We start from the raw sequence: 27,885 nt of genomic DNA, 5'->3' as shown, positions 1-27,885 counted from the left end.
GCTGTTTTTTATATTCAGCTAGTTGAAAATGCTTTTGTAGTGTTGCCCTAGTTGCTTCTGGAGTTAAAAGAAAATATCTGTTGTGGAATTTGCAGACTAGCTGAAACAATAAAATAATGCACATGTAATGACACTTACTGTAAAAGGAAACAATTACATTAATTGATCTAATTGGATTATCAATTACCAAAAGGCAGTGGTGATGAGCCACTACTCCAGGCTAACTTTTTGATTGTAGCCCCCATTTTCTTGCAAATGCAGAAGAAGGGTGTGACCAATTCTCACTTGGTTCCAAATGAATCTAGGCTTGAAAAGGACCAAGAAAGTGGTGGGAAAAAAGTTGCAGAAGTGTTGGGACCTGATATGCTCTTTGGTGCCTTGCCACTCTCTAGAATTTAAAAAGCAGAGCAACTATCATGTGGGAGAATACCTTAATTTAGTTAGAGCCATGAGGTAAAGAGCCAGGCATTAGTGAGAAAGAACATCTCTTATGTAATGTAAATATCTTACTTACTTAATTAAAGCTTTCAGGCTTTTTATACTTACAATTCCTCAAAGCATCATTGGCAACTAGACTGATGGTTAAAAATTTGCTAGAGTCTTGTAATTGTATGGACACTGCTGAGTCTGCAGAGATGAAGAGCAGTTTAATTGAGGTTGCACTCTCCGATTAAGACAAATAATTTCTAATGGAAAAAGACAGATATTAGTGCAGTGAGTTTTAAGTGTCTTGAATTATATTTGTTATTAAGTAAGTGAGTAAGTAAATAAATAAAGGGATGTGAAGTTGGAATATTTTAATACATCTACTACATCTTTATACTTTTGAAATAATAATATTAGTATTGAAATAATAATTTCATATGTTTTTAATATCCATTTGTACATAGGTAGGTAGATAGATATACCTACCTAGATATATAGGTGTGATTACATAAAGGTGATAAATAATATTATTTTTGGAAGAAAGATTTAAAAATAGCTTAATGTGGGAGATTATCTCTAAAATAGGTTATCTAGATAATGTACTTAGAAGTCGATGTGGTCTATTATTACCATCTAGTGGCAGTGTCTTTGAACTGCAAACACTCAGTGCCAATGTAGAATCTAAGGGGGCTTACTCGGCCAATTCAACCCATTTTCTTGATGCATATGTCAGAAATATCGTTATATAACATCAACCATACACACATTAACTTGTAAAAACTTTTTCATAAAATGAAACTGATTTGAATAAGGCCAACTGCATAAGACTTAAGTTGGTTTTGATAGGTAGCAAAATCAAAATTGGGCTGAGAGGAAAATAATATGTTTGTGTTGAATTAAATTACCAAGGATAAGGCATATGAAGAGACACAAAATTCTCTGCACACTTTGGCAATATAGTCTTCCAGTATTAAAGTGTATAATTTTGACTAGATGAGAAAAAAAGCAAAAAGTTGATGTTGAGATTGAAGGTCAGATATTTTAAATAGCATACATTAGTGATAAAGAATAAAGGTAAAATACTTTAAAATGATATAATAAAAAGTAAAAAAAATGTGGACATGTAATTAGATATGTTGTTATGGGAGAAGATAAATTGGTAATTATTTTCAATAATTTCTGAGGATATGAGTATATACTTATATTTGAGTGGTCTTTGGGGGAATGCAAAGAAAGGGAAGAATCTGTAAGCTTTGTCAAGAAAGGAACAGTACTTGATAAATTAGGCAAAAGAGATAAAAAGAGATGAAGGCATCTCTTATGGTTTTAAGTAGAACAACTAAGAAATAATGGTACTGTTTTAGATATTAGGGAAATTAAGAATAATTATTATAGACCCTTGTTATATAGGATATCAATCTCATAAAAGCTGGACAGAATTCTGAGGAATTTTCCTATATTATGTCATTTAACCTCCCATCCATTCCTCCGTTTTTAAACCGGGGTGGGGGGAGGTGAGTCAGAGCCAACTATATTATATCATTTTTCCAAGACCTTACAGCTTAATATGTGGAATCATTGGCATTCGATTCCCAAACCCATGATATCTAAAGTTTGGTGCTCTTTTCACTTCTCTGTGAAACCTTGACAGAGATTTTTTTAAACTAAATTAACATGAAGATTCTACAGTATATTCAATCCTGTATTAAAAATAATATGACTTAGGGACGCCTGGGTGGCTCAGTCGGTTAAGCGGCCGACTTCGGCTCAGGTCATGATCTCGCGGTCCGTGGGTTCGAGCCTCGCGTCGGGCTCTGTGCTGACAGCTCAGAGCCTGGAGCCTGTTTCAGATTCTGTGTCTCCCTCTCTCTGACCCTCCCCCGTTCATGCTTTGTCTCTCTCTGTGTCAAAAAATAAATAAACGTTAAAAAATTTTTTTTTAAATAAAAAAAAATAATATGACTTTATGTAACTAAAGTTTAGAAATTTTGAAGTTTATTAGGTTGCTTTTTACATAAAGGAGGAGATGTTTGTCCTGAAATATAAACCTAAAAAGGATCAAAATAAAGAAATATATAAAAGGTATATTTATGTGCCATGATTTTTTTAGTTACATCATTATAATAACTAAAGGATTGCTAAAGTGTGCAGTGCATGGTAAAAATGTGCATGGTTCTCTGGTCTACAATTAAACAGTCAGAATTGCCACGTGGATCCAACCTGCCTGATAGTCTAGGAAGGGACAGACAGCTGGCTGCATGCATAGATCACCTAGTGTCTCCCTCCGTTCATGTGCATGCCTGTTTCTGGTTGTTTATGTTTATTGGTTGGTAACAATGTTTTTACTATTATTATTATTATTATTATTACTATAATAATACTTATTGTTATCATTTATTTTAGAGTTAATATAGGTAAACTCCAAAACTGTTTTAATAGTCTCAGCTATCCTTTAATTGTTAATATTTACATTAAATAATAATTATTAATGATATTATAATTATCCTCTCATTTTAAAAAAGTGTCTTGGTTGGGCTGATGAATTATATTTTTACCCTAGACAGGGGGTACTTAGACAAAGACATACATGGTGGTCTGGCAAAATTTATGGACCCTTTTTAGAATTAAATTTTAAAGTGCATAAAATAAAATGCATAAAATTACAAAGGAAAGCAAACATATGAAGCAGAATTATCAAAATAGTGATTTAGTAATCATTGTGCTCCGTTACCAAGATCTAGTGATGGGTTTAATACCTACTGTAATTTGAAGAGGGGATAATCAATATTTCAACATAGCTGTAAGGTGAGAAATATATTTGTAATTTCTATTGATGGAAAAGTCAGAAGTCCTAATTCTATGGCTTATGACTTACCTCCATTTTTGAAGGAAATGTTAATATTTAGTTCCTTAAAAATCAAGATATATTTTTTGCTAACACCAAAATCATATAGTTAACAACCTCTAGGTGTACAACATTGCCAGCTTATACACCTTTTCCAACATTAGAACTGAGCTCCTTAAACTCACAAATTATATTCATTTTTTCATCTTTAGTAACAAATATAAAACATAACCCATTATACGTTGTCAATACATAGATCAATGAATGCATAAAAAATAAAGTCAGTGAAAAAAAATCGAGGATGTGAAAAAATTAATTGGGAAAAATTACACGATAGCAGATACAGCATAGAAAAGTTTCCAGATGAAGACTTTAGCTGTGGTGTGAGATAGATTATGGAAATGAAGGTGAGCTTTTTCCTAAGCTGAAACTTGTGCCACCGTCCACTTATTTGGCCTATTAGGACCTGCTTGGGCAATTGAAAAGATGGCCAGGGCTGACCTAGCTCCAGATTGACATCTTGCTAATCCACATATTGTGAGATGGATGATATCGAAGTTAGATCACAGGACCATTGTGACAAAGGGAAGATGCTCATCTTTTGTTTCTTCTCTCTCCCTACTTCCAGTCCCACTCACAAATTCAAAGGTACACTCTGAAGGGTTTAGTAGGCAGTGTTACCAAAGGAGTTACTCTGCGTCTGTGACGTTTGTTCTTCAGTTGGAAGTCTGTTCCAGAGACATCTTCACATCTTCTTCTCAGAAGCTGTCCACAGCGCTTCATCTTGCTGCTTTTGTACCTCCATGAGCTCTACCATGAATGGATTGAAATTGTCAGAAGAAAAATGTGTTTTTCCTTTCCCATTTATGTGTATAAGGCTGTAACTGGTATTTCCAGAGCAAAAAAAAAAAAAAACAAAAAAAACGAAAAAAGGAAACAAAAAATATCTGGAGATTTACTATAGAAAGAAAAAGCATAGAATTGAATAGCCTTTTTAATTTTTTTTATTAAATTTATTCATTTTGAGAGAGACAGTGACAGTGTGTTGGGGGGGGGCAGCACACTTGGGGAGGGCCAGAGAGAGGGAAACAGAGAATCCCAAGCAGACTCCCACTGTAAGCACAGAGCCCCACCCAGGGACTGTGAGATCATGACCTGAGCTGAAACCAAGAGTTGGACACTTAATGAACTGAGCCACCCAGACACCCCTTAACTGAACATCTAATGAAAAAACATTTAAGGGTCCTTTAACTGTTCCCACTGGGTCTCAGCAGAAGTACAAGGACAGTTGTATTTCTTTAGCTTGTCAACAGTGATGATCTGAGAAAAAAATTGCCCAAATGATGTGGGTGCAGGGAGATCGTAGGAGACCACAGAACATAATGGAAGGAGGGACACAGTGAGGAAAAGACAATAGCCAGATGCTTAAGGCGTTTCATGAAACAACATATTCTCTTATAATGAATGTTCTCAGCAGTCCTGGATGAGTGGATACATATGTATTTTTCCTTTATAACTGTATGAGTAATTTGTACTGGCATTGTCGATATGAGTAAGATAAGCTATTTCAGAGAATGATAGGTGATAGAAGTGACGTGGTGCATTGTAACAGAGGGGACTACTTTGGATAAGGTTGGGAGTAGGCAGGCATTTTTTAATAAGTGACAATTGAAGTCCAACCTGAATGATGAGAAAAGAGACAGCTGTATGAATAGTTGCCAAAAGAGCACGCCAGGCAGTGGGAAAAGCTTGGAATCATATAGGGTCGCATAGGGTCTAATTATAGCTTCTTATCAACTTGGTTCTCACTCTGTCATCTTTTAGTCACTGAAACAGTGCTTGTCCCCCTTTAAGAACTGAGGAAAACTCAAAAAAAAAAAAAAAAAAAAAGAACTGAGGAAAACTCTAAACAAGCATAGGGTATAGGAAAACTTCTATAAGTAAGACAGAATGAATATGGATTCTAAATGACAGTGGGTTATAATAGGAAACACTCTGGTTTAGGAATAGTCCTAAGAAACTTAATGTGTATCGTTTGCTTACTCTCAGCCAGGGTCTCCTAAGTTTTGGTGAGCACTTTGGATTTCAATCTAAGGGCAGTGAATTAATTCACTAAATGGCCTTAAGTGAATAGTGCATGATTTGAGTTATGTTTTGAAAAGCCTACCTTGGATATTTGTGGAGAATGGATTATAGAAGGACGATGGGGAACCCTGGGGAACCAAGTGGGGATGCTTTTGTCATCGTCAGGAGAGACAGTGAAAGAGATGGGTGGACGGTAGTGCCCTTTGCTGAAAGAGCAAGCGGAAATTTATTCCAGCAAGTAGAGGAAGCTTCCAAAGTTCTGTTTGGAAATGTTAATTTTTAATCACAGTTTGGGCAGCCTTTTCTGAAGAGGGTGAGCGTTTGCTCCCCTTTCCTAAATTGACCTTTGGCACAGCCAAGACAACTCCTCTTTCCAAGAAGCTGTTTGTATGGTTGTTAATACCAGGTCTGGAGCCAGACTAAGGACATAAAGACTCCCGCTCTGCGTGTTACTAGCTGTGTGTGACCTTGAACTTTCTGACGTATTAAATTTTATATGCCTCAGTTTCCTCAGATAAAAAGAGGATGTAACTATCTTCCGTCTAATGGGGTTTTCAGAGATTAATTACATTAGTTAATGTAAGGCCTTAAAATAGGGCCAGGCACATTATAAGTGTGTGATACACATTAAGTTTCTTAGAACTATTCCCAAACCACAGTACTTTGTATTAACATCCACTCTTTAGAATATATATTCATTCTATATTATTTATAGAAGTTTCCCTGTACCCTATGCTTGTTTAGAGGCTTCTCCAATTCTTAAAGGAAACTGAGTGTTAAGGGGAGGCTATAATTAGTTGAATTATGATATTTTAGCTCTTTGTGCAATTCTTATCAATAGCATTTGGATGTTATGCAGTGAACTCAAGAGATCTACGGGTAGGTCCCCTGACCTGTATATACTGGAAGTTGGGCTATCATTGGAGACTTACCTTAAAGAATACTGTCTTGTTTTCTTTCCTCAGTAAGTTTAAGGTTATGAAAAGTATTCTTTTGTATTTTTTTCTACTTTCTTTCCACTTTTAATTAGTTTAGTAAATCAATCATTGCTCTAAATGTAAAACCATAGAATTATAGAGCAGAACTGGGATTTTGGAATGCAAAAAAATTGATATATAACCAATGTATAACTAAAAATACTGAGTTTCTAAGGCATAACTAAATAAAACATTTCATTATGAAGCTGGAAACAATTCATTTCATTATGCAGTGGGAAATATCATAGAAATATAAATAATCCTCAAGAAATGTCTGAATTTCAGCAGAGCCAAACCTGCTGAGGGGCCTTGTCACATTTGCACCACTTGGTATTTTTCTGAAGAACATTAGTGAGAATTTTGATGGTATATTGTTTATACTTCACAAAGCTATGAAACTCTGTGAGTTATTTCACCCCTAAGACCATAAGACATAATCATATATTAAAAAAAAACATAGGTAGGAACAGAGAGTATATTTGGTGACTGCTTTTACAGAAATATTGGTTTCAGAACAAAAGAGTTAAATTTGCCTCTTCTTGGTTTGGTCAGACACTAGCTAGACATCACAGCTGAGAATGGGTGTTAATAGATGGAGATTGACATGGATGATGAAGTCTCTAGTAATCATATCTGCATGAAAACCTGAAGAACCATTGACTTCAAATAATTAGATGGCTGTTATGTAGAAGAAAGGATTTATTCTTTTTAGCTTTGTGTGAAAGTTATAGGAAGACATACAAAGAAACAATTTTTCAAGCATAAATAATTGCTGAAAATACACGAGAAACATTAGACTACAGAAATTCTCGAGTTCTTTGTTTTTCTGTTTCTTTTCTTTTTTTCCCCCTGGTTCCCCTGTCTATTCTAGAAAAAAAGCTATTACAAGGATGTCTAGTTACCAAGGAGAAAATATGGTCAAGTTGTTAAAGTGATTTCATTCTTCTATATGATTACATGGCTTAAAATTCACAAATAATATCATAATCTTACATGTTACAAAATTGCAAAGATAAATTTTGATCCCAATGATCTCTCACAGAGGTAAGTCCGGGAGATAGATCACAATGAACCCTCTCAAAAGCATCAATGTGATATAATTTAAGAGATTCCATTTGAAAAATTATGCATTCTAACTGTCTTTCTATAGACGGAGAATCCAGAATCATTGGTCAAAAGTATGCAATAGTTCTAAAAGACCAGACATTTAAAAAATAGTAACAGCCTTTATTTATTTTAATGCTACAGTTTATTGAATCATAATAACTACGTACACACGAGGAAAAACAAAGACAAACTGACATCAGCCTCCAATGTTTTAACAGATAACCATAATTGTAACTCAATGAAATAAACATACTTTTCTCTCTCTCTCTCTTTCTCTCTTTCTTTCTCTCTTTTAATGTGGGCATAATAACCAGGATCAAAATAAGGAATTATATTAACAAGACTGTTTCATTTACTTATTCATAGATTTAATAAGTAGAGGCTAGAGCTTGCTGGTTTAATTTTCATTTTATTCAAATTTATATTTGCCCTTCCACAAATTCATTTTGCTGAATGGATTTCTATTTCCCAGTCAAGCTGGCAAAAAGGTTCCTTGGTACATTAGAATGTTAAATGGTATCAAGACAAAGTAAGTAAATAAAAATAATTAAAATGAATAGTTTATCATCATCTAAATGCAAAGTAGTACAACACAGAGAAAGCCAATGCCATCTTTACCCATTATTCATTTCACAGTTATTAATTGTGCCAGTATACATCACAGTAAAGAATGAGACATTTTGACAACAGGGCTGTGAATTGGAAAGACAAGTATGCACTTCAGCTGTATGGATATGTGTAATAATATAAAAAGTATAAATATTGTTAAAATTCCAAAACTAATGCTGAAAGGACTGAGGGTTATTTTAAAATCAAACTTTATTTTGGTAACAGTTTTAGACTTGCAGAAATGTTGCAGAGAGGTACACAGAGTTCTCATAACCTTAGAACAGATTCTCTTATTACTAACATCTTAACACTAGCAGGATTCATTTATTACAATTAGGGAAACAATACTGATATATTGTTATTAACTAAAGTCAATACTATATTAAAATTTATTAAATTCTTACCTCATGTCTTTTTTTTCTGTCCCAGCATACATCCTAGAGTACCACATTACAGTCATCATGTCTCCTAAGGCTCCTCTTGTGACACTGTCTCATACTTGCCTTCTTATTATTGATGACCTTGATAGTTTTGAGAAATACTGATTAGGTATTTTGTAAAATGTCCTCCTTTTGAGGACTGTTTGCTGTGTTTCTCATAATTAGACTGGAGTTATGGATTTTTGGGGGAAGGCCCTTTGAGGTAAATTGCCATGTCTGTGACATCATATCAAGGGTACATAAGCCACCAGGACTTGTCAATATTGGTGTTGTCCTTGATCATCTAGCTAAAAGTGTATTTGTCTGGTTTCTCCAACTATGAAATTCTTACCTCTAACCCCACCACCTTCATACTGTACTCCTTGGAACAAAGTCACTATGCCAACACTTACGGAGTTGAGAGGTATGTTCCACCTACTTGAGGGTAGGAAATCTATATAAATATATTGCTTCTACACAGAATATTTGTCTCTTTCAACTTTATTTGCTTATTTAATAATTTACTTATATCAGTATGGTCTCATGGAAACTTAATGAATACATTGTGTTATAATCTGATACTATCTTCTTTCTGTTCAAATTGTTTTAGCTGTGACTATTTGGGAACAGTTTCAGTTGGTTCCTGTGTCCCTTTGAATTATCTCCATTATTGTGGGTATTTGTTGTTAATTCTTATTTGCCTAATAAATAGGCAAGTATTTATTTATTTATATGCATTATCTTTTAGGGTAGTATTAGATGTGCAGCAAAATTGATAGGAAGGTATGGAGATTTCCCACTCTCACAATCTGTCATTTAATTGGCGTATTCAGATTATTCATATTTGAAGTGATTATTGATATGTTTATCATGTTTGTTGTCTATCTGCTGTGGTAATTTTCTCTTTCTACCTTCTGGAGTTTCGATTATTTTATATAATTTTATTTATTTCCTCTCAGGTGTCGGTTCTACTTCCTTTAAACTTTTTATTAGTTTTCCTAGAGTTTACATTATTAATTTTTAACTCATCTTCCTCCACCTTCAAACAATGACATATTGCTCTGTAAGTACCGCAGGATCCTTACAACAGACTGTTCTCAACTGTTCTCAACGCTTCCTTCCTTTCTCTTATGATATGGCTGGTCACTTGTTTCACATCCATATGCTGTATTTACCCGATACACTACTCTTAATATTTTAAACAAGCCATTATGTTTTACATCAATTAAAAGTGAAGGAAAAATTTACCCTAATTTATTACTGCTCAGATGTTCTTCCTTCCTTTTTGTAAATTTGAGTTTCTTCACTATATCATTTTCCATCTCTTTGAAGAACATCTTTTAACATTTCTTGCTGGGTAGACCTCCTGGCAATGAAGTCCCCTCAGCTGTTGTTTGTCTGAAAAAGTCATTATTTCTTCTACATTTCTGAAAAATAATTTCACTGGATATTGAATTATATGTTGCTAGTTTTTTTTTTCTTTTAATATTTTTTAGTATTTTACTCCAGTTCCTTCTTGCTTCCATGGCTTCTGACAAAAAGTCCTCTAAAGTCTTTTTGTTCCCTGGGTTTCCTGCATGGCTCAGTCAGTTAAGCATCAGACCTTAATTTTGGCTCAGGTCATGATCTCACAGTTTGTGGGTTCAAACCCCGTGTTGGGCTCTGCAGTGACAGTGCGGAGCCTGCTTGGGATTCTCTCACTCTCCCTTTCTCCCTGCCCCTTCTCTGTTCTTGTGCATGTGCACAACCTCTCTCTCTCTCTCAAAATATATAAACTTAAAAAAAATAAAAGTCATATCCCTGTTCCTCTATAGGTAACATAATGCCAAACTCCCTTGTAATATTGCAATTTATAAGAAATATATATTTGGTTATTCAGATATGATCTATGTGAAGACATATAATGAGTTTCCTGAGTTCTGTGAGCTACTCTAGCATTAATCAAACCCAAGGAGGGGGTATAGGAACCTCTGATTTATAGCCAGTGGGTCAGAAGCACCTGGACTTGTAATTGACACCCGAAGTGAGGGCCATTTGTGTAGGACTGAACCCTTAACCAGTGGAACCGTGCTATCTCTGGGCAGATAGTATTGGAATTGAGTTGAATTGTAGGACTCCCAAGCGGGTGTTGGAGAATTGCACGATGGTGTAAGGAAAAACCTACATACATTGGATTTGGGCACAGAATTTTTACCCCTCACTCCTGCTCTGTTTTTTGTTTTGTTTTGTTTTGTTTTAAGATTTTCTCTTTATCTTCAGTTTTCTGAAATTTTAATCTGAGATGGGTAGGTATAGAGTTTTTTGGTATTTGTCCTGCCTGGTATTTTCTGTGCTTCTTGGGTCTTTTGTTTGGTATTTGACATTAATTTTGGGAAATTCTCAGTGATTATTAATGCAAATATTTTTCTCCCATAATTCTCAGATTTTATTTTTATTTATTTTTCTTTTTTCTCATTAATTTTCATCTTTGAATATCAGTTGTGGAAGTCCCCATATAGCTTTAAGCCCACTGATTCTTTTCTTGACTATGTCCATTCTATTCATGAGGTTCAAAGACATTCTTAATTTCTATTAATGTTTTTTTATTTATTTTGAGAGAGAGAGAGTGAGAGTGTGTGTGTGTGTGTGTGTGTGTGTGCACGTGTGTGTGTGTGCGCGCCAATAGGGGAGGGGCAGAGAGAGAATGTGTGTGTGTGTGTGTGTGTGTGTGTGTGTGTGTGTGTGCAAGTGGGGGAGGGGCAGAGAGAGGGAGAGAGAATGTGTGTGTGTGTTTGTGTGTCTGTGTGTGTTTGTGTCTGTGCAAACGGGGGAGGGGCAGAGAGAGAGAGGGAGAGAGAGAATCCCAATCAGGCTTTGCACTGTTAGTGCAGAGGCCAGTGCAGAGCTTGACTTCACAAACTGTGAGATTATGACCTGAGCCAAAATCAAGGGTCGAACTCTTAACCGACTGAACCCCAGGCACCTTCTATTAATGTTTTTATTTCTAGCTTTTCCCTTTGATTCTTTCCCAGAGTTTCCACCTTTATTTTACATTTCCTATGTGTCCTGACATATTGTCTGCTTTTTCCATTAGAACTCTTAAGATGTTCGTTATTTTAAATTCACTTTCTGATAATTCAAAAATCTATGTTAAATCTGAAAATGGTTCTGATGCTTGCTTTGCCTCTTTAGACAGCTGCTTTTCTTTAACCTTTCAGCATACCTTTTAATTTTTTTGTTGAAAGGCTGACATAATGTATAAGATAATAGTACCTGAGATAAAAGTAAGTTTCTACTATTAGGTTTTGTGTTTGTGTGGCTAGGAATTGGACTGTATTTAATGTTGTTGTAGCTGCATATGCCAGAAACTTCAATTTCCTCTAGGTTCCCTGTTTTGGTCTCCCCTCTGTTTTGGGCTTCTCTAAGAAAACTGCTGTTTAGGTAGAACCTTTGTCTTTCAGCTATCATCCACAATTTTTACACGTGAGCCCTGTTGGCATCATAGTAAGGGATGGGGGAAAGCAAATGTCCTGTAACTTTACAATTAAATCCCAGTCTTTTAGTGGGCCTTTCCCCGGAATATAACCTTCACGAAGCTTTCTTAGCTTCCTCTTACATGATACAAGAACATTAGAGTAGACTGGAATCCAGAGGGAAATGGCTTTTCCTCAAGGTGAATAAGTCTCTGGTAGTCTTTCTTTTTCCCTGGAGAGTAGGTATTTGTTACGGAAAACACTCTAGGCACATTTTACAGATGTTGCTTTTCCTCTCTTCCAGCAACTATTAGAGGGTCTTTCTTAGCTTTTTACCATAATGACATGGTTGGTACCTTCTCTCCTGGAGGTAAAACCTAGGAAAGGATGGGGATTCCTAAAGCCAGGGACTTGAAGTCCAAGTATTTATAATGCTCATGCTACTCTATAGTTAATTTCATCAATTCATCAAAATTATCTAATTATTACTTGTTTATAGCCCCTGTATCTTCTGCTCCAACTAAAGAGATCTTGGCTGTGGCTTTTTCTATTTGCCTGTCTCTCTAGATTTCTGGGTGATGGGTTCCCTTGCAGCCTCAATTCTCCGGTGGATCCAAGAAAAATTTGCTTAGCTTCATTCTTATAGTAAGGACAGGGTGACAACTTTCAGACTATTTATAGGTTGAGGTAGAAACCAAAAATCCTTAATGTTCATTTTTTACAATTCATTTTTAGAGTAGTTATATTAGGGAAATTAAAACAAAAAATTTTAAGGTGTATTTATTTTTAGAGACAGAGAGAGAGAGAGAGAGAGAGAGACAGAGTGAGAGGCAGAGGGGCAGAGAGAGAGGGAGACACAGAATCCAAAGTAGTCTTGACATGAGGCTCGAACCCACGAACTGTGAGATCATGACCTGAGCCAAAGTTGGACACTTAACCAACTGAGCCACCCAGGCGCCACTATTAGAGAAATTTTAAAGGTCTAAAATGTTCATAGCATTTAGGAAGTCCAGAATACTCAAAACTTTAAATGGAAGTGATCTATTTTCCTAGATACATAAGGTTACTAATTTTTACACAAAATAAAAAGTTTTACTGTATTTGATAAAATATTAGCCCAAAACTCTATGATTTTTATATTAAAATTGAAAATATAGTTAAATTCTCAATCAGTTGAATAAGTATACATGTATTTATGTACATGTGCTATTTATTTACTGTGTGCTAAGGACTATAATGGATATTTTCCAAGTAAATCTTATCCTCACCTTACAAATGTGTGAGATAAGCTTTATTATTCCCATTTTTTGGAGTAAGAGAGTGAGACACTGAAATTTGTGCTTTTAAAACTAATTATTTTATCTCTCTAAAGAATCAGGAATTATCTATTTCAGATATTTGGGATGGTAGAAAGATGTATGCTAATGAGTTTAGTCAAAGTCACATTTCTAGATTAGATCACTTTGCAATCAGAAATAGTATCTCCGATTACACGAGTATGTCTTGGCCATCTGTTCTTAAAGCATAGAGATAAAAGAGAAATCCTGATTATAAAGGTAAAATATTTTATTGTATTCTTACTCATTGATACCTATACTTATTATTAATATGAAATGTCTCCTTAGTACTTTTCAAAATACCAAAGGCAGTAAAGTAGAATAAATTGCATTGTTGTACACTTGACACCGTTAACATGAAATGATAAATATAATGCAAAGCTTTGTTTGTTCCATGACTAAATGAAGATAAATCTTTTTTTTCTGCATTTAATAATAAGCTATCCAATCTCCTATCTGTGTCCTATAAAGTAGTGTGTTTCAAATTTAGTTGTAATTTTTAAAAACTTTTGACTGTAGGCTTCAACAATCAAAGTTGCTTTCCCGTAAGTAAATTATTTTCAGAGTACAGTGTAGATACCAGGAAAACACAATGATCTATTGTCTTTCATGTATACAATTTGTTGAATAGGATGCTCTAAATTAAGAGCTTGGAAAACATCTTTGCTGGTATTTGAAATAATTAGGTGTGAAAGTCATGATCCAAGACCCTTTTAAGATTTAGATTTTAAGTGCTTTCTCTTCTACTTGTCAAGTCCTGACATTTTATGCTTTGGTATTTAAAGAAGTAGGGATTCCATTCTTCCCCCAAACACTGCAGACAAATTATACTTAGTCTCCATAACCAGTACTATAAAAGCAACCCGGTTTGGATACTCAAAAGCATTGACAATTTCCTGTGAAAAGGTATTTGCCCACCCATATAAGAACAGGTCTTTATATTTAGATAAAATACTTTAATGATTTTTACAGTGAAATTTTCCATTGGGAAAAGTATTCTTGTTCCTTTGACCAGTAAATCCAACTATTACCAAGCATCCTTTTTCTAGGTTTTAGGCATCTTAAATTCAGTGTCCCAAACTCAACTCATCTCTGTCCCTTATCTTCCAACTCATCTCTGTCCCTTACCTTCCCCCCACAATACTTAAATTAATAAAGTATAAAAGACTTCATTGGAAGTGATATTATAAAGTTACTTGTTTATATTTTTTTAAATGTTACCTTCCTAGTATGTAAGCTTCTCAAGAACCTGAAGCTTTCTCTGCATTAGTTGCTAATAAATCTCAAATACCTAGAACAGTACCAAGCACGTAGTAGATGTTCAATTAATATTGGTTCAATGGATGCCTCCTCCTACTAGAATATAAGGTCTCTGAACTCTACAATTTTGTCTGCTGACAGTTATATTCTAGTGCTACAGTAGGCATTCACTAAATGCCTGTTGACTGACCAGCTAAATGGTAGATTGAATAAAACTACACTAGTATTAAAATATTGACAGTGGAAGGGGAACATGGAAAAATATCCTCTACTATCTCTAAACAATAAATGTGATTTACCAATGATCCATTTTATATAATTTACTTGTTAGATTATGATACAACTGAAAATAAATTTGTTATATTTTTGGTTGCACAATGATGTGTTACCTTTTTACTAAATTTTCCTGAAGATTGAATTAACTTAAAACATCAACTCAGCTATTAAGACAGACCAAAAAACATATTTGAGCCTTTCAAGCATGAAGTTTGCATATTACAATTGCCTTCACCATTTAGGGCAAATAATATTTCAGATAAAAATTTTAAATTGTCACTGTGAAAGGCTTTTCAAATTCCAACAATACTAAAAGTAGAAAAGACCTCACTGAAGGTAATGCTGAGGTCTTAGCTATGTTTGCATGCATATGGTTTGATGCATTGATGACTTTAATTATTATGAAAATGATAATAATACCTGAATTCAGCATATGTTTATACAGAGACATTTTAGGAGTTTGAAATCGATGACTGAGTCATGCTATAGCCTAATTATTTCTTAATTATGAACTAATTCTGTATCCTCAGTTGTAATTCTGGGCATAGTGCTCTGCTGGTGTTTATTTTGTTAGTACTTACATAAAAGCACCCGGGTGACATAAAACTTGGAGAAAGAATTGACACTATTTTGGTTTCTTGTCACTATCATACTTATCATGACAAAAGATCTTCGCTTTTTCTCTCTAATCCTCATTTCATCTTTCTGTGTTATATGTTTCCCTTTAGACATAGCACAGTGAGCTCAGATTAATAAGAAAATAGAGTCACAGTTTAAGATAATATTGATTCTGGAGAACAACTGAGGATGCTATGTTTTTTCCTTGAAGAATTGATAGGGTGGAAATCTATCTAGAGGCACCATATGATGTCCTTCTGAAGAAAAGTTCAGGGGGTCATGAAACCCAGGCTTTATACCCCCAGAAAACTGCCAAGTGTATGGATTCTCCTTCACCAGGGGGCCAGGTGATTCTTGAAGGTTAATATAATATGTTTTTTTTTTGACATGATCTTTCTTTGCTTTTAAATTTTCACAGAAATGGTGTCCACTTCTATACTAAGTTTTCTTTATTGTTTTTATCTTTCCCCTTAGGAATCACAAAGAGAATACTTTGAGATGGGAAAAAAATCTCAGAAAATTTGTCATTTTTGTAAGATGCTGATCTCCTGAATATTTCTCCAAGGTACGCTGCTGCATAGCAATCAGGGATAAGGAGGGCTTTCCTGCTGAGTTAACATATTTCTGTTGTGATGGGAAAAGTAAAAATTACAGTAATTTTGAGGGTCACTAACGCAACTATTCTACCTCATATGCTTAAACAGAAATATAGTATGTGAGCTGGATTATGGCTACTGCTGAGTTCTTACCCCTGTTTGATTACAGGGAGGCTTTTACCAAGCAGTTAATCTTCTTTAACTAAAATAAACTCTTAACAGTGTTGTCCTGTATTCATAGGAGAATAGTTTGCTACTGATCTCTCTGGTTGCTAACAGAAACTTCAGTTTACTGACAATTAATTCTGGTCGGAATGTTAATGGAATTTATGAAGTAACAGTATAGGGGAAAAAAGCTAAAACACAATGTTTTTTTTTTCTATCTTTTTCAGCAACCCAGACATGTGTCCGATCTAAATAAGGAGGCATCTTCAGAAATTCTTCACAAACAGCCCCAAGAAATCATAAAGTGAGGGTCTGTGACCTTTGCCTTTGCAAAGAAAAATGTGTAGATCTTCCCACTGACCGAAGAATGAAAATCTCATTAAAAACTTGTTTCAGAGAGATTGGAGCAGGGAGCAGATGTCAGTAGAACTACCAAATTGTATGTTCCTTTTGTTACATGAATGTAGTTATTTAAAATAAAATGTTGATGCTATTATAACATGAGTATGATAGTATCCTTTTTTTATTTCTTTGCAGATAAATTCCATACAGACATATATGTAATAAAAGTGACTATTACTCTATGACACAATTTCATTCTGTAAATTGTGTGATCAATGTAACTTTAGCATCAGGAAGAAATGGTCTTATCTGGGATGCTGAGCATCAAGCCACTCGATTGTTTTGTCTTTTTTATGCTCAAAATAAAAACCAGACCACTATTTAGTTACCGTTTACCAGGACTTACTCTTTCCCTGACATTTTCACTTTTGCAGATCTCCTCACCAATCTTGCCTCAGTGTTTGTCTTTATTTATAATGATCTACACAGACACCTTGTAGAGTGACTATATGAGTTTCATTAAAATGATACATAGTAAATCATCCTGTGCTCTCAGGAGTTGAGATACTAATACAGATACAGAGGATAGGTTAATATGCTCAAGGTCTTGGCAATCACAGCCAGTATCACACCAGATGAAAGATAATGCCATCAGTTTCTAAGGCAATGAGTAAGGTCAAGATTAAGATTGTGGCCAAAGCCTGGCCTTCGGTTTGGGAATGGTAACCACAGCCTAGACATTTGACGACATAATCCTTCACAATGTATTTTTCAAATATTTGAATTTGTTTATTAAAATTAATATATTTTATATAGGAACTCAGATTTCCAGATTCTGTTGAAAAATTTTGAGATCTAAAAATAGGAGCCGAACTCAGTACACCCCCCCCTTCCTGCTTCAAACATTTGAATTCTCATCTCTGCTTCAGTAATCATGTTTACAAAGTCAAGAGGAAGACCAGAGGTTTCAGTGACTGATAACAGTTCAAGGTTTATTTTATTTTATGTTGTTGGTATCTTAGAATTATGTTGACATCAAACCTGAGAATTTATACAGAATGTGAAGAACAAGACTTCTGTCCGCTAAAAAAATATAATTTTATGTTCTGACACTAACTTATCAATATGTTTTGTGAGTATATAAAAATGCAGAACCTTCTCTGTAGATGATTCCAGGCCCATTGAATGTTCTATAAGTGGGTTCAACTCAGGAAGGAAAAAGATGTTAGAGCAACAACAAAACTAACCTTTACAAAACATTTTATTGTATTACCCTTCACTTTGAGAGCCTTTAATGACTTGTTATGGCCCAGTGCGTGGTGTGATTATTTTTTGGTCTTCACTTTATCTCTCTAGTTTTATTTGCTAACATTTTTAAATGACCTTATACAATAAAGTTTGAATAAATGAATAATGAGAGTCATAAAAAGTCTCCATGCTTATTTATTTTTTTGTAATTCATAAGATTTAAAAGCAGACAGCTCATATTCTAGTTTAGCACTTATTAGTTATGTGATCTTTAAGACTTAATTATGTGACCTTAATACTTCTGCACTCCAGTTCATAATCTGGCTCACATAAGAATAAACTTGTATAAGAATAAATGTTCCTTATCTCCTTTTCCCATCCATACCATCTGTGATATTGCTCTTTTGGTAGTGTTCTATTAGTTTAGAACGTCTTCTAGGCGGCTTAGAAACTTAATCACACCAAATATACGATTTCACACCCATCTCTATGTGCTATTAACACCTACTGTCATAGAGTTTGGCTCACCTAATTTAGTATTTGTATAATGTATATAAGTTTTTTCCCTGCAACTGTGTTATAACTTTTGAAGGGCGATAGAAATAACTCAGATATCTATAAAAAAGAGCCTAGATGGCAAAAATAACTGGCATTTCTATGTCATTTTTTGATAAGCCAAGGGCTTTTATATACTTTATCTGATTTACTACTTTAAAAACTTTTTAAGGTGGGTAAGGTAGGTGTTATTTTTATTATCCTAATTTCATATATGAATTCACATATTTCATAACTGAAGGACCTAAATGAAATGTAGATTTTCTGTTTATAGTTTGAAACCATATTTTAATTGATGCCTTCTGGCTCTGGATCCAGAGTACTTCTACTACATCATATTGTCTTCTAAGGAACAGGTATAGTGGTAGGTTTATGGTTCGTTGTGAAAATGAAAGTCTATTGTTTGTTGATTTATAAAACATAAGATAGGTTTTAGGATATAGACAATCTTTTCATCATAGTGATTTGCAGATGTGTCTATTTTCAATATCATCACTATCTGTAGTTATAAGTAAAATTACTCTAGAGGTAAAGGGTGAGATACTTTATTCACCTGGGTTTTGCAGACTTTATTCATCTGGGTCTTATCTGAGACATGTTTTAAGATTATTCAGTAGTTAAATATAGTAGTTAGATAGCCGAAAAATCCATCAGTTCTTAGAGTGGCACACCCTACTTTTTCACCCATTTGTGCCACATTTCTAACCCCAGAAAGTGCTTGAGTTTGCTATATCTGGTAAACACATTGCCTACGAATCATGTTTTACTCTTGGAAACTTTTTCTCATGACCCATTCTCAAGTATATTATCTTTCAGTAGTCTCCAGGATTCAGCTCTATTACATATGGTTTCTACCTAATGGATTCTGTCTCTTCCATCCCTGGTAATATTTTCAAGTTAATTATTTGTAGTGTAGTGACATTGCAATGAATAAAAAGTCTACAAGGTGAAAAACAAAAGGTGCTCACAAATAAATGGCTGACTGAATGATGGGTCTGAAATATACGTCTCATGAAGTTACGATCCTCGTTATATTTATTTTACAAGGTCATAGATAATGGATCTGTACTACTGTAGTCATAGAGAGGACACATGATATAACCCGGGAGAGAAGCAAATGGATCTGAGCGCTGGAGATTGCTCATGTGAAAGGAAAGGTCGGAACACTGATGGGTCATTTACTGGATGGCTAAGCTGTCAGAACCAAGGTAGTTTTATACAAATGTACCGGGGCTGATTTAGGTTTATTCACCTACCTTTCTAGCAGGTGAAAAGGACGCAAACACAGTTAATCTTTATATTGGTTATCAGCCCTGAAAAGAAAAAGAAAGAAAAAAAAAGATTCTTCAAGAGTTTGTGGCACATGATTTGTGACTAAGTCTGACATGTTTTCTTAATGTGATAATTGTATCACTTTCCTATTCATATGAGTTAGTGGTTCTCAAACTTTAGTAAGCCTTATAATCACCTAGAGAACTTGTTAAAACATAGATTTCTGTGTCTCCTCTCAAAGTTTCTGATTTAACAGGCATGAGTTGGGACCAGGGAATTGTAGTTCTAACAAGTTCCCAGGTGATGCTGATGCTGCTGGTCTGTCAGTAACACTGATACAGATAAGAAGAGGTATTAATGTAGCAAATCCTTGGATAGCCTTTATTAAAGCACCGTTTCAGATGATCTGCTTTAACCTGATTCCTCTACCATCAAAAAATATTCTCATGATGCTAATATACCTTGCTGGAGTACTGATAACTATCAAGAATGTGTAAAAAAACTTTGAGATTTATTTTTGTAAAGTAATATTTGCAAATAATTTTAAAATGTAATCTTAATATAAAGCCTATGATGGTAACCAGCAATCCCCTAGCCTGTTTCCCTCTACCTGTAATTTCTTAAAACCCAGGGCAACAATGTCTATCTTTTATCTTTATTCTGTTATATGCATCCATATTTGTAGATAGCATGTGTGTATTACTGATACTTGATTTTTCTTTCATTTTGCTTTTATATGTTGTTTTCCTATTACATAAAATGTGTATTTAACTGTCTTCACCCTTGTCCTCAACCCCTGGTATAGTTATAAGACAAGTTTTAGTTAAGCCAATATTTAGGTAAGAGTATTCATATCTGAATCAAATAATATGCTATGATTGAACTTTCTTTCTTGTACATTGTCTTTTTTCCTTCAAGCCTTATTAATTGTCCCAGTTTTCATTTGCTTAGATTTTTTATGCATCTCAGTAATTTACTCCACCCTCTTCAGAAGAATTATAACTCTCCTTTCAATACATTTTTAAAAATAGCCAAAAAGTAAGTTTGTCTATTTGATGTTTTTGTGTGTGTGTATTTTTTCAGAACCTTTCAAGGGCTACTTTCCAACTCCCTTGCACATTCAGGGCTGGATGATCTCTAGGCTTGCTGCCATTTTGGTATCTTCCTTCCTTCTTTGCTTCTGGCTCTCTTGTGTCTTTTTTTTTTTTTTAATCTGAGTAGGGTTCCTTTGGCCTTAATTTTCCAAACTCTTTTTTAATTATCCTATGCTTGCTATCCCATTTTTACTTTCTAAGAGCTCTTTTTTTTTTAATTCTCTGAATGCTTTTTTTTTTTTAATTTCTGTTTCTATGAAGGAACTTTTCCTTAAAGCTCTCTGAGGGAATGGAATTACATTTTTAGGTTGGAGGATTATTTTTCTGAGCCTTATATTGCCTCTTTCCTTCAAGTTTGTTATATCTTTTATTTATTTTGGCCTCCATTTTTATGTCCAAAGTTCTCCCAAATGTTGGTAATCCTTGACTACCTGTTCATAGCCATAAGTGAAGTAGTGAAAATACTACTACAAAGATCTGTGGGTTGAGAAGGACTTCCCCATACAAGCCTGTGTCTATACCTGGAAGCAGTGTCCATATCTGTTTCCAATTTCCAGAGTTAAAGTGGACGGCAGCTTTCTGGGAGCCAAGTAGAAGCAGAATGCTTTGGTTAACAATGCTTGGTATACAGACTTATAAGGAACCTTGATTTTCACTACTGCTTGGCATCCTGGTTTTCAATGACTTCTAGTAGCCTGAAAACATACTTCTCACATTCAAAATCCACTACTGTATGGGTGGGGAGCATAGTGGATGGGCCTCAGGAATCACTTTGTTGTTGGAATTGGGAAGAGAACCCAGGAGAGTCTAATTGCCCCATGTAAATGTCAGTCATTTTGTTGTGACCTTTAACCTCACCCTCATAAATACCTCCAATTTTAAATTGCCTCCAATTTTAAGTAATTTCAAAATTCAGTGGCATTAAAAAGTGTTTCCTTTCCAGTAATTTTTAGCCATTTACAAAAAGTGCGTCAATTCAACTAGCTGCTTTCTTGCTTCATCTGATGCTTTACTGTCATTTTCATAGAGTTTCTGCAGAAAGCAACGATTAACTCTTTTGTTCAATTGGCTTTGTATTAGAAGTTGCTAAAAATTCTTATATCAAATGAACCAAAACAAGAGAAACAAAATGTCCCTGGTAAGATTGGAGGGGGTCATAGAGAGGACATGACCACTGGTTGACCCTCAAGCTGGATCATTGCAATTGGAGGATCCTCACCTATCCCCTGTCCTTCTAGAACCAACCCCACGCTAGGAGCTGTTTAAAGGGCATAGCCTTAAGAGAGTAAGTGTTGTTTAGACCATTTGGACTGAATATATCCTGAATTGAACCTAGTTAAGGCATCCATATAAACTTTTAAGATTTGGTGGTGGGGTAAAGAGACCTACATGTCTTGCAGCACACAAGATGAGCCTCCTACATAAGTTCCTTGCATATTAAACACACCCCCTACCAATCTGGAGGGGCTCACGTCTTCCTTCAATCCTTTTCTGCCTTCTGTGTATGCGGCGAATTGGCAAGCCAGCTAGGAGACCCAATAAGTGATCTTTGGGAAGGAGGCAGTTGCAGGGAAAATTGTGCATTGGCTATAGACCACTATGTGAGGAGGTGTGGCCTGTGTTTTAGAGGCTTTGGACCACTGTGCAAGCACAGGGATGCCCGAAAATGCTGGCTCATCTGATGTGATTGTTTGAGGAACTGCTTGTAGAGCAATATGACAGAAAGAAGAGTGGCTGCTGCAGTGAGCTATTCTCTGCCATGACAGTTCAGTGGCCACCGATGCCCATCGGGAGTTAGAGATTTGGAAGAAGATATGAAGGATCTTGAAGGACGTGCAGTGCCCACAACTCTCCTAGCTTTGGCCTGGAGGGCAAGTTGGGAGAGCAGGATAATAAGTTGGAGGACTTAGTGTGCCATTTTACAAAGCTAGGAGGGCCTGAACTGCATGGATTAAAGCAAGGGCTTCTGACAAAGCCTGCTTGGGATTCTAGGAAGTGGACTTCCTTGGGAAAGGAAGAGGGCAAAGAAGAGGCTAATGTCATGATTGACAGTAAAACGGATGAAATGCCCCATGTGTCTGACCTGTATGTAATCCAGATGAAAGCAAAGGCACAGCAACAGCAACCCCATCTAGTGGGGCTGCCCCCAATTAAGAAAATGTTCTTGATGAGAGAATATACTCCCATTGAGCTTATTGATACAGTTGCCAAGGTCTAGCAAAAGGGAAAGTATCCACATATGGTTAGTGTGGCTGGGGGGAGGGGGGAGGTACATAGCATTTCTCTGACCAGGCAGGAGACAGAGAAAATGAGCAAAACATCATTGCACACCCTACCCTCTGGCAGTGTCCACATGGTGCTCTCAGGGCAGTTTAAGGGGCTCACTCCTTTATAGGTTGGATTTTCTAGCCTGCAGGGAGGCTTCATCCAATGAGACAATCTCCCTGCGCACATGAGACCCTGAAACTGGAGTCTATAGAGGCATAGAGGAGGTAGAGCAAACGCTTAGGGAGTTAAGAATGGGGTCGGCCCCAATCAGGCCAAATTCATTGCAAGAATCAAAGCCAAGATTCTCCAGTCCACTGCCAGCATTTGGTATGTAATACTGATATCCATGCTGAGCCTAGTCCTGGGACAAGACATTTATGACATTGGGCAATCCATTACTCATCGGGGGAAACTGACAAATCCCAGGAATACTGTGAGAAAGACCTGGAGACAGAGAGGGAACATGAAACCCAAAAAGCTATCCTGGTTAGTTAGCTATAAAAGGTTTGATGAGAATAACCCAGAAACAAATGTGGTTTGACCTCATTGCTGCTGGGACTTCCACCTGAAAATACATAACAGCAACCCAACACTGTTGGTCAGTCTGTGGAAAGCCTTAAAACATAAACAACAGTCAGATCTGCCCCCACTTGCACCTACTACCCCTGATGTTCCACCAGCTCCAGCAGAGGTCTTAGGGATACACTTTTATTTGGAGTGGTGGCCCCCATCCCCCAGGTGTAGGATTCAGGCCAAGACAACCTCCAGGCAAGGGCTGTTGGAGGCCATCCGTAGCCTCATGTTGAGTGTACTTTCATGGGTCCCCCAGAAACAAAAGGTGATGGGTCTGGTTAATACTGAGATGAATATTTTCTCATACATAGTAACCCTCAGAAGTTTTTTAGATCCCTGAGTGGTCGTGGAAGGCAAGTGGTTGCAGTCAGGAAGATCCCTTTGACACTGCAAATTGGGCTTTCCCTACCCTTCACCTACTTCCCTGCCCTGAGGATATGAGATTTTTTTTCTCTCTCTTCTACCAGGGAACATATTGATATCTTATAAGGTCAAACTCCACAAAAACCTTTATGGGTGAATTCTACCTCTGAGTTAGAGCAATCAGACTGATGCTGAGGGAAAACACCAACTGGCAACCAGTAAGTCTACCAATCCACATGAAAATTGGTAAATGTCAAACAACATAAATTGCCTGGGGGACATAAGTAAATAAGAGAAACTATACAGGCATTGTACCAAGTGGCTGTTTTATGCCCTGTCCACAGTGCTTTCAACAGCCTGATAAGGCCAATAAAAAAGCTAAACAGCTCATTGCTGATGACCATGGACTACTGAGAACTGAATAAGGTAGTGCTCCCAATCCATGTGGCTGTGCCCAACATTGACACATCTTAGATACTTTGGCCACAGTCCTAGGAGTGTATCATGCAGTACTGGACTTAGCAATGTTTTCTTTCCAGTATACACCTGGCTGTTGAATCACAAGATCAATTTGCCTTCATGTGGGAAGGGCGATAGTGGACGTTTCAAGTGCTTCCTCAAGGCTACTACCAGCACAGACCCACAGTATATCGTGGGATGGCAGCTCAAGCTCTGTTCTTGTTCTCCTTTTTCACATCAGTGAAATGGGCGCATTACATTGATGATATAATGTTGACAAGTACAGACTTCCCTCTATAGCTGGATACTCTGCAGATTTTGTTGGAACATCTGCAAGGGGGAAAATAGGCAGTGAACCCACAGAAAATTCAGGGCCCAGCCACCACCATAAAGTTTCTGGGAGTCATCTGGTTAGATTTAATGTATGTTGTCCCAGAAGGTGTGATTGAAAAGGGTATCCAATCCCTAAAAACATGAAAGAAGTACAAGCCTTTGTAGGGATTTGACAGTTTGGGAAGGTATTTATTCCCCACCTGGCCCAGTTTCTCCATCTCTTAACTGCCTGGTAAATAAAGGGTATAAGTAGGACTGGGCATCAGAGCAACAAGCCCCCTTTAAGAAAGCAAAACTACTAGTGAAGCAAATTAAAGCTCTGGGCATCTCCCAAGCAGGGCTGCAATTTGAGTTAGATGTATCTGTGACTCTAGAAGGTGTGAGTTGGACACTGTGGCAGAGACAACAGAAAGAGACAGTGCCCTAGGATTTTTGCCATAGCTCTGGAAAGGAATAGAAGCCTGATATATCCCCCTCCCATCCACCCCAGCTCAATAGCTCCTAGCAGCATCCCTCCAGATAGAGCCTCTCACAAAGGAATAACACATTGTGGTAAGAACTTTCCTCCTATCAAAGGATGGGTTGAGAATATGTTTAATTGACCCACTTATACCTTGGCTGAAACTCCCACTTTGACTAAGTGGCATGCCTTTTTACAGCAGAGGAGACCTTGTCCACCAGCCCACTCTCTCTAGGAATGCAGATGGTACTAGGCTATGAAGAGGATGTAGATCCTCCAAATGTTCCTGCCCCTATTCCTCTGTTGGCCTCTAGTACCAGTAGAGAGGAAACAAGGGAAATTCCCAGTGATTGGTCTAGTCAGGGCAATCTGTCGACAGAGATTGCAGTTGCTATTCAGCCAAACACTGACACCATCTGGATGAACACAGAAATGAACTATAGTAGCCAGTAGGCCAAACTCACAGCAGTTTGGCTGAGAATCACTTATGAGGGTTGGCCTTTAACCCTTTGCACTGACAGTTGGGTAGTTCTAAAAGGATTAACCCTTTAGCATGGGCAATGGGAAGCTGAGGGGTGAATGATTGTGAATGTGCCTTGTGGGGTCAGGATATGTGGAAACACATTTGGGTTTACCTGCAACAGCCTGAGGCAGACCTCACTGTCTTCCAAGTCTGGTTCATAGAGGTCCTGACACTCCCTGGCAATCAACAAGTTGATTCCCTAGCTTAGGTATGAGCCGTAAACTGATTCTTCAGTAGATACAGCAGATTGGTTGCATAGAAAGAGCGACCACCATAGTGCCTGGGTGGGATGGTATATTGCCAAAGATGATGTATTGGCCTTTGAATAAGTGACTTGTTTAATGCAGTAACAGCATGTTCTGTATGTACTAAATAATGCCCAAGGCAACTGCCAAAGGGGTCTGGGGCAGACTTCCCAAACAAAATCATTCCCGAACAGTGAGATATTATCAAGTAGACTATATTGGCCTCCTCCTTCCAAGTGAGGTTTCTAAATATACCTTAGTTTGTGTGGACACTGCCTCTGCCTTAACCCTAGCTTCCTACTCTCACTGTGCAGACCAGGCTACCACTATTAGAAGATTAGAGAATCTGAGTATCATGGATGGATGCCTTCATTGAGTAGATAGTGATTGAAAATTACATTTCAAAGGTTGTGATGTGCAAGACTGAGTAAAAGAACACAGCATTAAATATTTATTTCCCTTTATAACCCCAAAACAGCAGGGTTGGTAGAAAAGAATAATGGACTATGAAAACAACAAGTCAAGTTCCTAAAAGCTTCCAACCTCTCTTTTTCCAAGGCCAGGTAGGCATGTTCTGTTTTCCAGTGGTATAGTCATTTGACTCCCCTCTTTGTTTCCTCCATTGGCCTGAAGGACATTGTAGCACACATAGTTCTTACCAACCTCACCCAGCAAGCCTTAAAGGAAACTGTCCTCCAAAATAGTATGGCCTTGGACATTATTACTGCCTTTCAAGGAAGTGCCTGTGTCATTATCCAAACACAATGTTGTGTGTTTACACCTGATGAGTCTGCTAACCTATCTTTATTAAATCACATGAAGATACAAGTAAACATCCAGAGTAATCTAACCCCCAGCCTGGAGGACTTAGTAAATCAATGGTTGTGATCATGGGGCTCTTAGTGGGAAAAAAAAAATGTTACTTATTTTGGAAATCATTATCATAACCTGTGTTTTTACTTGTATGTGCCCATATTGTCACTGTGACCTCTGCCTCAAATGCAGCCAGATACCCACCAAATGAGCTACTTCCATGGTAATAAAACTCTTGCTGACTGCGTTGGGCACATTGGAGAAGAGGGGGAATGTGTTAGATTGTAAGAGCTGGTCAAGATGGGTGAAGTGTTGGAGGAGGTCAACATGAGGACATGACCACTGGCTGACTAGAAAAGGGGACCTGGGCAATCGAAGCACCTCACCCCTCCCTTGTCCTTGGAACGTACATTCTACCTACTAGTCCCACACTTAGAGCTGTTTTCATAAATAGCCTTGAGAGAATAAGGTGTTGTTTATACTATTGGACTGTGTATGTAACTAAGCCCAGTTAAGGCCTCTATATAAACTGAAAGTTCTGGTGGATTGAGCAAGGACCTATTTGTCTTTTGGCGCCCAAGACAAGCCTTGTATGTAAGTTCCCTTGCTTAGTACCTCTGTCTCCTAACAAACTGGAGTGGCCTGCCTCTTTCCTTTGTCTCTCCTTGTCCTCCATGTTCAGGACCCGTTTGTGAACCAATAGGTAACCAGAGAGACTTTTGCATATTTAGAGTTTACACAAGAATATCTCTATGTTTTATGCCCAAACTTATTTTAAAATTATCTGTTTTAATCCAAAAGTGTTGTTTATAAATTGGTATTTTCTAAATCACTGTAAGAGATTTTCATTACTGTTCAATATTTGTTATTGTAAATGAAAGTTTGAGATAACATATGAGTTTTGTATTTTAAAGTTATTTGATTATTTAAAAGTTCTGATTCCTAGCTGAGTTTTGGTAAAATTTCCAATTATGAAATCAATATCAATTAGGAAAAATGCATGACTTTTTTTTCTAATGTTTGCTATTATAAGCCTGAATTTTTTTTTCCAAAATTGTTTTTTCCTATTTTCTTCCATTTTTATTATGTTCTTTTCTATTAATTTTTCCATAACTTTTCTTTCTTGTCACCCCCTTTTAAAATTTATCCTTATTATCCTTAATAT

The 27,885-nt window shown here is 36.5% G+C and overlaps 1 protein-coding gene and 1 long non-coding RNA gene across 3 annotated transcripts in view; both read left to right on the top strand.

Annotated features, from left to right (window-relative positions):
• Positions 1-27,885, top strand: part of GALNTL6 (polypeptide N-acetylgalactosaminyltransferase like 6) — a 1,186,276-nt gene that overhangs the window by 398,732 nt on the left and 759,659 nt on the right. The gene's annotated exons all lie outside the window — the stretch shown is intronic.
• Positions 15,624-16,653, top strand: LOC107181072. Of its 2 annotated transcripts, none has more exons than XR_006216689.1 (3): positions 15,624-15,758; positions 15,886-15,976; positions 16,400-16,653. It is a non-coding gene; the product is annotated as an uncharacterized LOC107181072 (long non-coding RNA). The 2 variants fall into 2 exon arrangements; XR_001511862.2 differs by having other exon boundaries at positions 15,624-15,771.

Source organism: Panthera tigris, chromosome B1 (assembly GCF_018350195.1).
Source record: "Panthera tigris isolate Pti1 chromosome B1, P.tigris_Pti1_mat1.1, whole genome shotgun sequence".
NCBI classification, from domain to species: Eukaryota; Metazoa; Chordata; class Mammalia; order Carnivora; family Felidae; genus Panthera; species Panthera tigris.
The sequence above is the reverse complement of the archived record's forward strand: the minus strand, read 5'-3'. Positions and strand labels throughout refer to the sequence as shown.